This window comes from Echinops telfairi, unplaced genomic scaffold (genome assembly GCF_000313985.2).
Source record: "Echinops telfairi isolate 266 unplaced genomic scaffold, ASM31398v2 ScPeMD7_70;HRSCAF=299, whole genome shotgun sequence".
In the NCBI taxonomy this organism is placed as follows: Eukaryota; Metazoa; Chordata; class Mammalia; order Afrosoricida; family Tenrecidae; genus Echinops; species Echinops telfairi.
In genome coordinates, this window is record NW_022103968.1 from 20,840,667 (window position 1) to 20,857,200 (window position 16,534).

At 42.6% G+C, this 16,534-nt stretch overlaps 1 pseudogene; it reads right to left on the minus strand.

The window, feature by feature from the left end:
- Positions 1–12,298: 12,298 nt before the first annotated feature.
- On the minus strand, positions 12,299–12,862 carry LOC101662858 (annotated as a pseudogene).
- Between the last annotated feature and the right edge of the window lie 3,672 nt (positions 12,863–16,534).

Sequence of the window (16,534 nt, forward strand, 5' to 3'; positions counted from 1 at the left end):
CAGCAGATCTAAGGCTAGGGTAAAGTTTTTAAGACTTCTAAGCTACACAAGTGAAGGCCCTGCGTGTGCTCAGGGTGATTCCATTGTTGTTCTCACTGGCCCAGCCTTGCCTCCTAAAGGTGCTTGCCTCTGTCTAGTCCAAGTGCAGATAGGGAGTGTAATTTCTCCAATTTTATATCCATTTCTTAGCAATTCAGAGTGATGCACAATTTCATATATATTTTAGAATCAATGTTTTCCTTTTTATTGGGTGAAACTTTGGGGATTTTGGTTGGAATTGCTATCAGTGTACAATTTTAAAACATGTTGTTGTTTTTGTTTTTTTTTAACATTTTATTAGGGGCTCATACAACTGTTATCCCAATCCATACACACATCAATTGTGCAAAGCGCATTTGTACATCATTTCTCAAAACATTTTCTCTCCACTTAAACCCCCAAAATTAGGTTCTCATTTTTCCCCTCCCTCCCCGCTCCCCCCTCCCTCATGAGCCCTTGATAGTTTATAAATGGGTATTTTGTCATATCTTGCCCTGTCCGACGTCTCTCTTCACCCACTTTTCGGTTGTCTGTCCCCCAGGGAGGAGGTCACACACAGTTCCATGTAATCGGTTCCCTGTTTCCTACCCATTCTCCCTTTACCCTCCCTGTTTCGCCACTCACACCACTGGTCCTATAGGGCTCATCCGTCCTGGATTCCCTGTATTTTCAGTTCCTATCTGTACCAGTGTACCTTCTCTGGTCTAGCCTGACTTACAAGATTGAATGTTTTTATTGTGCTTTAGGTGAACATTTGCAAATAAATTAGCTTCCCATTTGATATCATGTACCTACAAGGCTCTATGACATTGCTTGCATTGTCCACGTCCACCCTGTTTCGGCACTCTTCTCAGTCCACCAGGGCTGCCTTTCCTCTTGATCTTCTCGCCCTTCCTGCCACCACTAAGGAATCCTGGTACCACTGTGGGTTGAGTGCTGCTAACTGCAAGACTGGCGATCCAAACCCACAGGTCACAGTATGGCTGCTCCTATAATGACCTACAGACTCAGAAACCCCAAGGAAAAGTTCTACCTTGCCTGTTGCCTGGTTAATCTGAATTAGAATGGACTCATTGGCAATGGGTTTGGTTTGATTTGCTGCCCTCTCGTTGCTGCTTTGGGAAGACATCCTCTTGTTTTGTGTGCAATTGTTCTAGGAACATATTCCAGCTGGGTATGATGGTTTCCTTTACTTCATGGGCCAGCCTATCACTTGTGTGACAGTTGGTTTCTAAGAATGGCCCCCGTTCCCGGACAGAAGGGGATCTTAGGACCATCGTCTCTGGGGTTCCTCCTGTCTCTCTCAGGCCAGTAAGGCTCATCTTTTGGTAAGTTTTTTGTTCTACAGTTTTCTCCTGTTCTGTCAGGCACAGGCTTTTGGGATCCCAGTCAAAGCAGTCAGCAGGGGTAACCAGGCACTAGCCAGTTCTTCTCAAGTTGGGCTTCCATAAACTGATTCATGTGGTTCATTAGTCCTTGAGCACCTAGGCAGTTAGTCCTTTGCTGTTGAGCTTTCGGTACTTAGGTCCCACAAAGTATTTGTTTCTGTTGAAGAAGTTATTGTGTCCCTGATGCGCTCTATTACTCTATATATGCAGCCCCGATAATTACATATATAAAATTATCAGCACATAAGCCTTTATTTGTGCATACATATACTTCCTTATACCTTATACACGGCTGTTCTTTCCATTTCTTTATACTTCCTGCCAAATGATTCTGTGGAGCCACACAAATACGGAGTGGTACCCACTACTAGAGGGGATGGGTCAGTCTTGCCGTTCCTCTGTGTTTGAGAGAGCTGTCTAAGAAGCATGGATAGGGATACTGCTGGGACCATCAAGAAAGAGCAGCCATCAGCAGACTGAATGAGCAATCCTTCTGTGAAATGATAGAGACAGCGGAGACTGAAGCATGGAGACCACGAGACAGTGAAGCAGAGTGAGGTGGGAAAGAAATTCCATAGAAGTAGAGACCAAGGACCCCAAGACTGAGAAGTGAAGGATCAGAGACAGAATTTTGTAACCTGCATCACATATTCCAGGTTTTCAGATGTCCCAACCGGCATCCATCACAGAAACTCAGAGAAACCGCTGTTGCTCTTGGCTCTCTCTTCCTGCTCCATTGCCTAAAGAGTGCTTAATGAGAAAGACTGGTCACCTTGTCAGCTATTCCATTGGCTTCCTTTCCCTCATAGATCTATTTTCTAATGCGTAATGTTCTGAAAGGTTTTTATTTTCCATATTATTTTTCCAGTTCAGTAATTGCTCATCACCATAAGTACAAATGGCTTCATTTTGACTAGATACAACAACCAACTTATAATATTAGTTTTGTGTAGCTGTTTGCTGTGTGATGTATGTTAGGACCTTTCTTCAGAACCATCTGTCTCCCATGAAGATACTTATATAGTAAGGGATATTTATATACATTGAAAAATATGATGGAGTGTTCATGGGATGAATGTTAAGCGTAGATCTGTGGCATGCAGAACAGGAAACAGAATGAAAAGAATGCAGCCTATGAGGCACAGGAACCCATGGGAGGAAACCTTCGTTCCATACTTGGAGGTATTGGGAAGGCTTTAGGTGACCAAAGGCCATCCATTCTGTGTGCAGTGTATCTACAGGAATAGTGGTGATGGCCCTAGGTAGGGATGGAGAGATCACACTTGTGGGTTTGGGGACAGTGGACTGCTGCATGAGTTCTTCCCTCTGTGTGAAGCCTTTGAGTCTTACTGAGCAGCATTTGAAATAAAACAATGGAGAATCAATCAGATCATAGGGACTCTAGGTTTAGGCTATAATTGAAGCACGTATGGGGCTCAGTCCACTGCTGTCACCGTCTGTGACTTCAGAGCAGTGGCATCTGACTGCTTCTCACTTCACAACCAGAAGAAAATCAAGATCAACAACCCGAGAGTGATACCTAGGAAGAGATGATCAGAAATGTCCCCTCTCTCCAGTTTCTGAACCAATTCGGACACTAACCCTCACTCTCAGACATTTGTTATTTCTCTGCTGGGTTTGAGAAGTCATTACAGTGTAACTCAAACAGAACTCCCAGGCAATACAGAGTACTATGGGGTCAACAGGTGACAATTTAGGATGAAGCAAGGCTCAGCATACAGTTCATCAGTGAGGACCACCTCTTTACAGTCATGCCCACATGCAAACTTGGTGAGTCTCAGAGACGGTAAATCTTTACAGCGCCCCCCACCTCGCCCCTTTGAAGAACTGCTGACCTTGCAGGTCTCAACCCAACCTGGGTCCTTCCAGTCTTGCTCAGCAAGGTCCGAAAGCTCCACTATCGATAAGTGCCCACCTGCACCCCTTTCCACCAGCAAGATTGGCCTGTAGGAGAACCATATGTAGTCATTCACCACCCCACAGTAGCAATTAGCAACAATAACCATCTGTTTCCTCACAGCACAAAAGCCAACATGAAATCTCCATTGGTTAAGCTAGTTAAGTATCATAAGAGGGAATACAACACACTATGGAAAGAAGCTGGGTGGGGGGGGCTTTAGTATATTCAAATATCAGAAGTAAAGGGCAGAATGAAGAACGAGGAGGGGGCAGGGGGGCTGGGGGAGGGAAATAGGAAGAGAGGGAGACAGAAAGATTGAATGGTGTCCTTAGTGAAACTATTTTACCTTGAGGTGACTCCCAACCGAGGCAGTGGCCCAGGCAAATTTTATTCATGAGCTATATGCCGCCCATCCTGAGAAAATTTCCAATAAGTCTCTTGCAAAGGTAGAATATGAAAGAGATTTAATCAAAATGTTTCTCAGAGAAGGTCAGCTATGTGCTTATAAATCTCCCTAGGCTTCTAACATGAGAGAATATTTCAAGCCATTTTCCTCCAGGTTCTCGTGTCCAGGGCAATATTGTTCTTGGTGGAAAAATGGCCTTTGGGGTTACTGAAGTTGGTTTTGCAATATCCAATTTTTCAAGTTCCATGTAAAACTGTCAGAGAGTTGATTCAACCTTACAATTTCTGGGCTCCAGGACTCACAAGGAGACAGAGTTTGGGCTTGTGCTAATTCTATAGCATACCATAGCCCTCCCCTTCAAATTCAAAAACTCACTGGCATCCAGTCAATTCCGACTCACAGCGACCACTAGGGCAGGGGAGAATTGGCACCAGGGCTGCCTTCCGCTCCCCCCCAGGGAAAACCAAATTGAAGAACTTTCTCCTAGAGTCTTTTCCAACAGCCCATTGTTCGGGGGGAACCCGAGGAGCACCTCACTCACCCTCACCTGTCTAGAAGTAACACGTTTTGCCTCCAAACAATCTTTGTACATTACTTTTGAAATTTTGTTTTCCACTGCGGTTCATGGTCTTGAATTATGAGAATGTGTGCTTTGAAGGAACCTGAGTGCCAAGCCAGCTTGCGTTTGTTCTGACGGGGGCACTACTGGCAGGTTCTCCTTGAAATAAATTTCATTATGTTCAACTTCTTTCTTATTGTAAGGACAAGAGGAGCAATTTTCAAGCTCTGCACATGGAAGGATCCCTTATGGCTTAGTGGTAACATGTTGGGCTGCTAACTGCAAGCTCAGCAGTTCTAAACCACCAGGTACACCTCAGAAGAACGAAGGGGCTCCTGTTCCTGTCTCAGAAACTCACAGGGGCAGTTCTACCATCCCCTATACAGTCTCTATTAGCTGAAATGGACTTGATGGCAGTGAATTTGGGGGGTTTGGGTCCATGTAAGTTTTAACAACTGGAAGTTCCTCTGCTGTCTTAATCTTCCGATACTGTATTTTCTGTATTTTTGTTTAGGATCATGGGAAAGGTCTGGTGTCAGAGAGCAACAGAATGAAGACATAAAGCCCTAATGTCTATGGAGAGGGGGCATGATTTTAAATATCAAGCTCTAGGAAGTACAGTTGAGCCATCAAAGTACTTACAACGATTTTCCTTAAATTGTGAAATATGGTTTCTAAATGAGTCCCAACCCGCAGATTGACAGGGGGAAAATCAAGGATCTTTTTGTCGTTGTTCTTGGAGAGAGTGGATTGGAAGCTCTGAAAGCTGCTCTGGTGTGGGGAATTATTTAATAGGGGTTTCTCCCTGGTCTCTGTAAGTTCCATCACACGAGCAGGATGCTTAACTGTAGCAGGGCATGTCAGAACAACAGAAATATCAGTAAGACAAGTTAGCTATGCCGAAAACTTAATTTTCTAACCTCTTTTCTCCACTACCGTTCTATGTCTCCGTGAATTTGCTTTTTCTCCCTTTCCAAGTTTCACTGTCTCGTTGTGTTTAAGAAGGTTCTGTGACTTAACAAGGAGTCTTCCAATGAGTTCCCATATAACATGAAGTGTTACATATGAATCTACAAATGCAATGATCGAATTAAGAATATATCAACGCAATGAGAGTTCAGCACTTCTTTCTGAGAGGCGATGATTGAGTCACAGGAGCGTGCTTCTTTCTGCTGTGTGACTCACACTTCCCTCCCCGTCACCACTCTAGAGCGTTTTTCTGAGTTCCTCTTTCACGTCTGATTGACTCTATGTAATTCCTTGTTGAAAATCTCTCAGTTGATAACTTTTTTAATGAATAAAGGATTTTCCCGAGGAAGAGGGATTAATTGTTCTGTTATTGTTGAAGAATAGAAGGGCCTGTGATGGGGAAAGCAGTAGACTTGCCTTAGTGGATTGGTTTACTCAGATACCAACCACCATGTCCTATCTGCTAGGGTGCTCAGTTGGGTGATAGTTTTTCTTGCTGATTGATTTTGTATGCTGATAGGCATACAAACCATAGAGTAAAAATAAAACACATACTCAAAATGATCTCATCTCAATTAATAAACACAAATTGACTTGCTTGTGGTTCTAAGTTATATCCAAATTAAGGAATATTTTAGTCCTAAATCAATAAGAATACATACTTTAGAGAAATGGAATAAGTGCCAATAGCTAGTCAAATGTGTCATAGAAGACAGGAAGCTGACTTCCATAGTGGTACTGCTATGGTCTTAAAAGTAACATATTTTAAAATTTTATATTCTTGTCCTCTTATTTATTAACGATTGGAAGTTAAATCTAGGTGCAGTGACAATCTGGCAGCTTTTCTGGTTATGCTAATAGTGCTATCTTCTTCCAGTGAGCGGTTCAGAACTGGACAGAGAACTTCAGTGCGTGCTTGACCAGATACTTTCCTTTGGGGGAGGAAGACACGTTACTTAGTCACACACATTTTTTGTGTGTGGAAATAGAATTTCTGAGATTGAAAATGCTAAAGAGTTCTTCATATAGAAACTTGAGCCAAAGCATTTAATTTAACACATATTTAGTACTTACTTATTGTTTTTAAATGAATTGTCTTTCCAATCCACCCAAAAGATCAGCAATAAAGCTCAGGTCTAAGATTTTATTGTATTTAGAGTAAGCAAGTAACCACCATTTATTAAGGCCCTACTATGTGGCTGCAAAGGAGCTTTGGTGATACAGTGGTTAAGTGATCAGCCAGTAGCCGAAGGTCAGCTGTTCAAACCTGCCAGCCACTCAGTGGGAGAAAGGTTTGGTAATCTATTTACTTCCATAAGGACCGCAGCCTGGAAAACCCAATGGGGCAGTTCCAATTCGGTTCTATGTGGTCACTATGAGTCAAAATCAACTCAATCATGGTTTGTTTTCTTTTCTTTTTTATGACTGGTGCTAAACATGTATTATCTCCGTTCCTCAGCATTCCTAGAGTACCATTCCCATTTTATTAAGATCCCCATGATATTAAGAAGGTCCAGGAGCCCTGATGGTGTAGTGGTTACATGTTGGGCTGTGATCCCCATGGTTGGCAGTTCAAGACCACCAGCAGCTCTGAGGAAGAAGGACTAGGCTTTCTACTTCCGGAAACAGTTATCTTCTCAGGAACCCCCAGGAGGTTTCTGGGAGTCAACACTGACTCAATGGCCGGGAGTAAAGGGAGAATAAGGTCCAGAAAAGCAAAGCAACTTGATGAAGGGAACTATGGGGACGTGAAATGACGGGGTATGGCTCTTCAATACATAGTCTTTGTAACTCCCACAGAATGACTGGGTAGGATCATGCAAATAATGTGTAGGGGACTAATATGAGAAGATTTGTCAGTGTTGTCATTCCACTAAGTAAAAAGTGAGCCATTTTAGTAACATGAAGGAGAGAATCTTTCAACCTGCAGAAAGAATAGCCACAGGTTAATATATCCTAGATGCCTGTGTGGAGAAGTAGGGGCAGCCACAGAGCCACCAGAGGCCACCACACAGAGACCCTGAGGCAGAGTGGTGGGCTTCCTTGTCCACAGAGATGGAGTAAAGCTGAGTGCCTTTGGCCATGAGCCCGGTTTGAAGAATGGGGGCCTTTGGGGCATTTATCCATGCTAAAGGAGTGACAGGGACAGTGAAATATTTAACGTGGCTTCTCTAGCCAAAGTCTTTCACTGCCCCAAACAACCTTTTTCTGCATTGATCTGGTAAGAAGGTGGGGAAAGATACAGATAGGATTCATCTGTGAGTAACTAGGACAGCATTCCCTGGAGAACCATCTTGCTGTGTGTAAAATGAGCCCTCTGAGAAGCAGGAGAAGGGATCTCATTATCAGCAAGAGCCAGGAGTAGACTGTGTCCTCTGGACCCGAGATTCCTGTGCAGTGAACCTCCTGAATTCAGAAGGCAGCTATACCATCAGGGGAGCAGCAGCAGAACTGGGAAACAGAGCATGGAACAGAGTGATGAACTTCTCAACCTACAGAAGAAGGAAAGGTGAGGAGTTTTGTCCAGAGGCTGGCTTGCAGAGTGGGGTGCCTCTGTGTACTTAATTCAGGAAGTTGTACTTAATTCAGGAAGTTGGGCTTGCTGATTCACAGAAGTGAAGTTGATTGTTTTCCAGCTGAGGCTTACTGGAGGGGGGTGACTCTGGGCACTTAAATTTGCACACTTGACTCTGGGTTTGCTGACCCATGGAGCTTGAACTGAATGCCTTTGGGTGGAGACTCACAGCGGAGTGGTACGCCCCTTTGGGCAATTATTAGCAGACCTGAAGGAACCTTGTAACACTTTCTAATAAACAACTTTACTGTGAGCATCTCTCACTGACATTACAACTTGTTAACTTCTTTAATAAAGCCTTTCATCATGAATTTTGTCTGTGAGTTCGTTGCTGCCATTTAAATGGATATTTATTAATAGGATTAAATGGATTTTACCCAGAGACTTCAAATATAGAACTTTAATTAAAACATCACATGAGCTTTGTAACTCTTGCCTGAGCAGGACAAAGACCAAGGGACCATGTAACTGAGAGATTGAGGGCAAGATAGCCCATTTTTTAAAAAAAATGTATTTCAACTCATCCTGAAAGAAAACTGATGATTTAGGAATTGTATAAGTATGAAAATATTGCTTGTTTGTTTTAAAAATGTTTCCCACTGAAAGAGAATAAATTTTAACATGAGAAATAGAACTTTTATCTGTACTGCATGTAACCTAAGCAAGCAAATTGCTTTCAGTAGAACTATAATTTCATTCTTTGACTAAGCTGCTGACTATAAGAAGTTAGACTTTGACACCCCTCTTTCTGCCAAATACATTAACATTATTGTAAAAAAAAAGTGACTCATTTAATAACTTATAGAAATGAGCTGAGCTATTTTTCCCACAAGTTTATCAATTAGACAATAGTACTGTATTACTTTCCAACCAGGCTTAATGGTATTTTCCAGTATGTACTATCTCTTGTTGCAAAACAGGTATAATTTTATATCGTGCCAACCAGTGAGCAGTTACCACCAAAATTTTTGAAATATCTCCCAAGCAACCCCATCCTCTTTTTCTTTTATTTTTCTGTTGTTGTTCTTGAGTTTAAGTCAGTGTTTAATAATATTGCATGGCTTTAGAAAATTCCATTTAAGATGGTTTGCCACTTAGCTTTCTCACTCCAACCTCCACCCAGTCGATTCGGCTCCCAGCAACCCTGTGCTACAGGATAGAACTGCCCCTGTGGGTTTCTAAGACTGACATTGTTTACAGGAGTAGAAAACCCTATCTTTCTACGAGGAAACAGCAGGGGGATTAGAACTGCTGACCATGTGGTTAGCAGCCCAACCCTAACCCACTATGCCACTAAAACCAAAAAGCCAAACTCACTGCCATCAAGTTGATTCTGACTCACATCGGCCCTACAGGGCAGGGTAAAACTGGCCCTTTGAGTTTCAGAGACGAACTCCGTAACCACAGGGAAAGAAAGCCCTGTCTTTCTCTAGAGGGGCTGGGGCTTTTGAACTGCTGACTCTGGTTAGCTGTCCAACAGTAACCACTATGCCATTGGGGTTCCTAAAATGTTTTATTCATTTATGAAATGTGTTATCTAAAATTTAATATATATATTCTAAAAATAAGAGAGGGAAACATTGCTCTGTGCCTCTCGTAAATCCTTCTTGGAATAAATGCCAGAGGTTCTTCCTTTAGTGATTCCATTCAGAAAAATGTCAATGTTGTTCAGTGAAAATGAGCAATTTAATGAAAGATTCAAATCTAAGAATGTTTCCACTTCATTCTTACCATAATAAAACACCTTGACAAAACATATCTTTAAAGTAAAATATTAAGATATTGACATTTACTTGTTGTTAATGAACTTCTGAACCTTAATGATATTTTGCTTGCATTGATACTTTCATCAAATACTAAGCAACTATTCTGTGCTGGGTTAGGAACCCAGCTACTAGCAGAAAGGGTAGCAGTTCTATCCATTCAGAAGAAAGGCTTGACTGTCTACTTCTGAAAGATCAAAGCTACTGACAACCCTGTGGGGTGCAGTTCCACCTGGAAACACAAAGTAGGGCTGCTACGAGGTGAAATGGACATGATGATAACAATTACTCTGTACTGGACACGTCGCTGACGTTCTTAGTTCAACAGTCATGTGCATTCTCACAGTTCTTCTCAACTAAATAAACTCTATTTCTTTTCCAAGGGGGTAATACCTTTCAATAGTTTTGTAACCCATTGTCGCAGTGTTGATTCTGACTCATTTTAAACCTAGAGCACCGAGTAGAACTTCCCCATAGGGTTCCCAAGGATGTAACCTTTATGGAGGTATAGTGATACATGCTTCCCCCTTGAAACGCTGGTGCTTTGAACTGCTGCCTGAAGGCAGTGAGCAGCCGGACACATCACAGTGCCAGCGGGCCTTCTATCAATAGGGAGAAGCTATTTGAATGTTAAAAACCCAATAGCTTGCCATGATACAGACTCTAATACACTATAAAAATAAGGACTTACGAAAAGTATTAGACTAAGAACATATGACCAATGAGGAAGACAAAGTACTCTACCACTATTAATTAAATGGATAGTCTTTAATCAAAATTTAAAATAAGATCAATATTCTGAATTTATTCTTACTAGATTTATTCAATTTGTCCTTCAATGTATCTTCATCTGGTCCGGGAAGCTTTATCATTACAATGTGAATGAAAATTGTCCTTTCTGATAATTGGCATATAAAATTTAGATTTGGATGGTGAGAGATCATTTAATCCTAGACATCTGCCATCAGTAAATGTCTCCATTTATTTAGTATGGTAAGAGTCTTCCGTGTGTGTGCGCGCGCGCGCGTGCATGCATTGGGTTGCTTCTGTGTGTATGTCTGCTAATGAGCATGGAATGGTTAAGAGCTGAGTATGGAAGAAGGAGATCGGGTTCAGTCCTAGTTTCTCATCACTTCCTGATGGTACTTGAGGAAATGGCATGGGAGCCATGTCTGCCCTCCTCCAGAAGAAGGAATCCTCTCTAAACCAACCTGAGACCGGCCGAAGTCAGACACGACTCCCCACTCATTTCCTCTAGCCCAGCAGTTCTCAACCTGTGGGTTGCGACCCCTTTGAGGGTCAAACAACCCTTTTACCGGGGTCAGCGATCATAACAGTAGCAAAATTACAGTGATGAAATAGCAAAGAAAATAATGTTGTGGTTGGGGGTCACCACAACATGAGGAACTGTATCAAAAGGGTCACGGCATTAGGAAGGTTGAGAACCACTGCTCTACCATATTCTGACACTCCCTGTCTCTCCCATGGCAGCCTTCTGCAGAGCTCATAGGCAGTACTCATGATTATCTGGGTTTATTAGGAAAATTAACAGGTCACATCAAGTCAAGATCAGAAAACATTAAGGATTCAGTCCTTTTGTCCACAACAGTGCCTCTCCTTAGCCATCTAGGCAGATATGGGTCTCTCTGGCATCTAGTCAATTCTGACTCATGGGAACCCTCCAGGACAGAGTAGAACTTTCCCTTGTAAGTTTCTGAGGTTGTAAATCTTTATGGGAGCAGAAAGCCTTGTCTTTCTCCCGAGGAGCAACTTGCGGGTTTCAACTGCTGACTTTTACGTTAGCAATCTGGAAGCTCTTCATTGAGTATCTACAATTATATAATCAGGTAGACTGGAAATTAGAGAGGCATCAAACCATGTACTTAAAGAGCTTGTAGCCCAAGAAGTAAAGGAGTCATGTCTCAAAAGAAAAATACTATAATAGTTAGGCACCGGGGGCTCAGATTTGACTATTATTAAGAGTTGGGGGGCTCTGCTGAGTCCATCAAAGTCCATCAAGGAAAGGACTTCCCATGCATTCTTGTGTACTTACTGTTGACTATAAGCATATAAGTTTATTTTGAAATCCTGTTTCCTCTTAATAACCAAGAGTTTGGGTATATAATTCTAGGGTCTTGGGGTTCTCTCACTATTGCATACATAGCCCCAAGTTTAGGTCCAAGCTAATGAGAATTGTCTATTTATTTGGCTTCCAAATTTGATTGAATATGATCATAGAAAATTTAAGCCAAAAAATTAGGATTATGGTATACTCATTCACAGCTGTTGAGTTGACTTTGACTCATAGTGACCACAGGGGTTTGAACGGAACTGTCTCTTGAGTTTCTGGGGCTGTAAATGTTTGCAGAAGTAGATGGACTTGTCTTTCTCCTGAGGAGCTACTGATGGTTTTGAACTGCTGACTTTGTGGTTAGTAGTCAATTTGTAACCTACTATATTGGATCCTGGGGTAGAGATATATGTGTATATAGAATTATGATTCATTCTAAGAAAAAAACTGAGCAATTTCAATAAATTTGAACTACCCAAATAAGTGATCAAGCTCAACGTGTCAGAAATTATACTTTGTCTTAAGTGAGTAAACTCAGTCAACCCACATGTTCTTCTTTTTTGTTTTTTATTGTCAATAGTATTTTATTCAGTATTTTAATTTGCAATCAAAACCTGGGGAATTGGAAATTAACATCCTTGCCTGGGACACTCATATAAACTCCAGAGAAGGTTTCAGCCTCGTCTTCTACATTGTTCTCCTGGGCTTTGTCCAAAGGAAACCTTATAAGACTGCTGCTGTTCAGCTTTACATGGATTCACTGCCCCGTAACTTCACTGGGGAAGACCAAGTCTTCCAGGATGTTACCGTGCACAGCTGTCAGAGAGCAGCTCCCGGGATGCTTTCGTACGGCTTTTCCAAGTTGGTTTACGCAGAATTCTCCTCTGAGCAACAAAGACAGCGTGCTTTCCACTGAATTGTTTCTCCAGTTCCCGTACTAGCTGAGCTTGGATTTTCTGGAAAGATTTCAGTTGAGGAACAGGAACAAAGATGATAATAGCTTTCTGGCCACCACCAATTTGGATTTCCTTGGCTGCATTTATATTCAGCTCCCTTCACTGAGCCTTTAGCTCCAAGTTCTGCAGCTCAGGAAGAGCCTGGAAAAGGCAGATTTGAATTCATCTGGCTTTTCACCATTGGGCTTCACAATCTTCACACTTGAACTGAACATGGCCGTTTTCTTGGTGTATGCCACCCTAGGAAGGGCCTCACGCATTATTCTTATATTTGACATTGAACCTTAAAGTTTGCAACAAATGAGATTATAAGGAGAAAGGGGCCAAGCACTATAACTCAATCCATACCCCCAAATATTGACCACATCCTAGCTTGTCCCTCACTGCATGCAGTCCAGTTAGTTAATTAATATGGCCGTTTTAGCTAAGTCCTCTATTTTGTGACTCATTACAAATCTTAGTCTCAATGCCTGTGGATTTAAGGAGCCCTAATGATATAGTGGGTGTGTCAGACTGGATTTCTAGAGAACCCAAAGCGGTGAAACCCTACATGTATAAGAACTTTGTATCAAGAAGTAATTTTATACCTAGAAGACATCCCAGCTCAATGCGATTCAAGTACGTGGGTCGGGTGTTAGCCGAACATTCTTCAGCTTCATATAGCTTCAGGACAATGACATCCCTCACAGAAGGGTCACAAGGAAGAGACGAGACAGTCAGGGTGCAATATAGCTCCGTTAAAACATACAACTTTCCTCTAGCTCTTTAATGCTTCCCGCCCCCTCCACTTACCCACCCTCTATCATGACCTTACAAATCTGGTTAGAGCAGAACTTGTACATGGGTACAGAAAAGAGCTGGAAACTACAGGGAATCTAGGACAGATAAATCCCTCAGGACCAATATTGAGAGTAATGATACCGAGAGGGGAAGGGGAAGGTAGGGGGAGGAAGGGGGAATGAATCACAATGATCTACATATAACCCTCTCCCAGGGGAATGGACAACAGAAAAGTGGGTAAAGGGAGACATTGGCCAGTGTGAGACATGAAAAATAATAATTTATAAATTATCAAGAGTTCATGAGGGAGGAAGGGTTGTGGAGAAAGAGAGGGGGGAAATGAGGAGCTGATACCAAGGGCTCAAGTAGAAAGAAAATATTTTGAGAATGATGAGAGCAAAATGTACAAATGTGCTTGACACAATGGATGGATGTCTGGATTGTGATAAGAGGTGTATGAGCCCCCAGTAAAATTTTCAAAAGAAAAATAATGATAAAAAGAAAGGTGAAGCAGTAAACGGGGTGATCACAAGCCATTGGGTACATAGCCAAGGTTGGGGGCAGTATGGTGGGATGCCAGTGGCTCCCAGGGTTGTCCATCCACATTGGGTCAACCCTTGAGGTAGACACAGAATCTAAGCAAGGAAAAAGGTGAATAAAGTGAGAGGTTCCCAATGTCTCTCCTTTAAAATACCAAATCCCAAAGGAGTCCAGTCTGTCAGTCAGGTAAACTACAACACTACCGCATGATGGACAGACTAGACTCCACCCTACCCGCACACAGGTACCAATGAGTGATACAAAATCTAACCAGCACCGTGTGTTATGCTGCTAAGCAAGTGTGCTACCTTAATCTCCAGTTTACCTGTGTCCTAATACCCATTGCAAAGGCTGCACGGGACTGTCAGACAATATTTGTAATTAAAGGGTTTGTTAAGTAAGTTGATAAGTTGTAATGCCAGTGGGAAATGTTCAGGGTAGAGTTGTTTATCAGGACATGTTACAAAGTTCTTTCAGTTCTGCTAATAAATGCTCAAAGGGACATACCACACCCATGTGAGCCTCAACCCTGAGGGATTCAGCTCAAGTTCTGTGGATCAGCAAATCCAGCTTCTTGAATTGAGTGCCGAGACGCACCCCACTTCCGTAAGCACTCAGATACCCTTTCGAGGGTCAACAGCACCAGCTTTCCCAGAGGAACCCACTCCATAAGCAGCCTCTTGCACAAAACCACTCAGCTTTACTTCCTCTGTGGCTTGAGAAGTTCTGTGCTCTGGTTCCTGGTTCTGCTGCTGACGCTCTTCTGACGCTATCGTTTTCTTCTGGATCCAGGAGTTTCACGATGCAGGAATGTCCAGTCCAGGGCACATGCTCTATCCCTGGCTCTCTCTGGTAGTGAAATCCCTCCTCCTGCTTCTCAGAGGGCTCATTTTATACACAGCAGGACGGCATTCCAGGGAATCCTGTTCACAATTATTCAGAGCTGAATCCTTTTTTAAAAAAATCATTTTATTAGGGGCTCAGACAACTCTTATCACAATCCATACATACATCAATTGTGTAAAGCACATTTGTACATTCATTGCCCTCATCATTCTCAAAACATTTGCTCTCCACTTAAGCCTCTGGCATCAGCTCCTCATTTTCCCCCTCCCTCCCCACTTCCCCCTCCCTCATGAGCCCTTGATAATTTATAGATTATTATTTTGTCATATCTTGCCCTGTCCGATGTCTCCCTTCACCCACTTTTCTGTTGTCCATCCCCCAGGGAGGAGGCTTTTTGTAGATCCTTTTTATCGGTTCCCCTTTTCCAACCCCACTCCCTCTACCCTCCCAGTATCACCATTCTCACCACTGGTCCTGAAGGGCTCATCCGCCCTGGATTCCCTGTGTTTCCAGTTCTTATCTGTACAAGTGTACATCCTCTGGTCTAACCAGATTTGTAAGGTAGATTTGGGATCATGATAGTGGGGTGAGGAGGAAGCATTTAATTACTAGAGGAGAGTTGTATGTTTTATCATTGCTACACTGCACCCTGACTGGCTCATCTGCTTCCTGAGACCCTTCCGTAAGGGTATGTCCAATTGCCTACAGATGGGCTTTGGGTCTCCAATCCGCACTCCCCCCTCATTCACATGATATTGATAGGATAATGAAGCCTATCAATATCTTTCCCCACCTTCTTATCAGACCCGTGCAGGAAAAATTGTTCCGTGTGATTTAGAGGTTTTGGCCAGCAGAGCCACATTGAATAATTCATTGCCCCTGCACTAAGTTCATTGGTTTGAATCTACCATCTGCTTTCTGTTCCCATAAACCTTACAGCCTGGGAAACCCTCAGGGGTAGTTCTATGCTGTACTGTAAGGTCACTGTGAGCTGGAGTCAACTCAATGGTAGTGAATTTGAAGGGTTTTTGGTTTGTTTTGTTTTCAGATGCCTGTCATTATAATCCCATATTGGAGTGAGTTGTTTGTAATGTTATGGAGGCAGGATGAAGGTAGGGTGTATTTTGGGTTCCTAGAAAAACTCTTTGGGGGCATTTATTGTGCCTCACTTTACTGTGCTTCACAGATACTGAGTGTTAATTGAATTGAGTGAGTTTGTCAGGCCCCTCCCACCACTTGTCTTGCAGTTTGTCAAATTGCAGTGGCTTGTGTATTGCTTTGGTTCTGAAAGTTATGTCATTGGGATTTCAAAGACCAGCAGGGTCACCTGAAGTGAATAGGTTTCAACAGAGCTTCCAGACCAAGAGAAGGACTAGATGGTCCCCTTCTGTGGGCTGAGCCACTGGAAACCCCCTGGGTAGTATGGAAACATCGTCAGTCACTGGAAACCTACAGAGCATCCTCAGGGATAATGTCTGCAGGTGACCCACTGTATAGCCATGTTCCCTTTATTGCAAAGGTTGCTCTGGTTCTAAAGTCCACAATGTCTTTGAGGTATTTCTGTAACTGATCAGTTATTAGGTCACCTGAAAGCAAACAGACAATAATTTTCGGCAAGTTACACAGGTCATTGTCATGTTAATTCCCCAGGGGACAAGTATCAAAGTACAAGGAAGGTCACAGAAACAGTCACTGAGGATAAGACTTGACCTCTTCAAACA